Source organism: Mandrillus leucophaeus, unplaced genomic scaffold, assembly GCF_000951045.1.
Source record: "Mandrillus leucophaeus isolate KB7577 unplaced genomic scaffold, Mleu.le_1.0 Scaffold42, whole genome shotgun sequence".
Lineage (NCBI taxonomy): Eukaryota > Metazoa > Chordata > Mammalia > Primates > Cercopithecidae > Mandrillus > Mandrillus leucophaeus.
The window spans coordinates 4,144,213-4,145,325 of NW_012104476.1; positions in this window are offsets into that span (position 1 = coordinate 4,144,213).

The window sequence follows — 1,113 nt, forward strand, 5'->3', positions numbered from 1 at the left end:
TTTTTTTTTTTTTTTTGCCAGCAGCCTCCCCTGGCATAAAAGCTTGGCTAAGGGCCCACAGCTTTCAATTCCCCTTCAGTCTCTGATACACCCCCATTCATTACCCACTGTTATTCCTTAGCTTGGACTTTTCTTCCCATGGTCCACTTGGTAAATGTGGCTAATAGTTCAGACTGGCTTTCTCATGGTTTTTTTTTTTTTTATTTTTTGAGACAGAGTGTTACTTTGTTGCCCATGCTGGAGTGCAGTGTGGTAATCTCAGCTCACTGCAACCTCCGCCTCCCTGGTTCAGGGGATTCTCCTGCCTCAGCCTCCCAAATAGCTGGAATTACATGTGCACACCACCACACCCGCTAAATTTTTTTTTTTTTTTTTAATGGAGACAGAGTTTAACCATGTTGGCTGGGCTGGTCTCAAACTTCTGATCTCAAGTGATCCACCTGCCTCGGCCTCCCAAAGTACTGGGATTACAGGTGTGAGCCACCTCTCCCAGCCCTCTCATCTCTTTTCTGGACTCCCTGAAGTGTGTCTCACTTGAATGCTGGAAGCTTGAAATCTAAAATTACTTTTTCCCAGAGTACCGTGTGTCCTGGGTTCTGCAGGTGACTTAGCGTTCACCAAGCGGATCAATGTCCTGGAGATTTGGGGGGCAAACGTGAACACCGGATTGAAGACCATATACTTTTTGCTCTTTCTGCAGGAAAGCTTGGACACAAATATGTTAAGACTTTTCTTTTTTGCTGTGGCTGTAGCAGAGGTCCCAGTGTTGGTCTCCAGCTTTCTAGATGTCAAAAGACTGGATGGATGAGTGGGTGCTGTGTGGCTCATGTCTGTAACCCCAGCACTTTGGGAGGCCGAGGCAGGTGGATCACCTGAGGTCAGGAGTTCGAGACCAGTCTGGCCAACTTGGCGAAACCTTGTCCCTACTAAAAATACAAAAATTACCAGAGCGTGGTGGTGGGTGCCTGTAATCCTAACTACTTAGGAGGCTGAGGCTGGAGAATTGCTTGAACCTGAGAGGCAGAGGTTGCAGTAAGCAGAGATCGCACCACTGCACTTCCTGGGTGACAAAGCAAGACTCTGTCTCTTTTTTTTTTTTTTGAGATGGAGTCT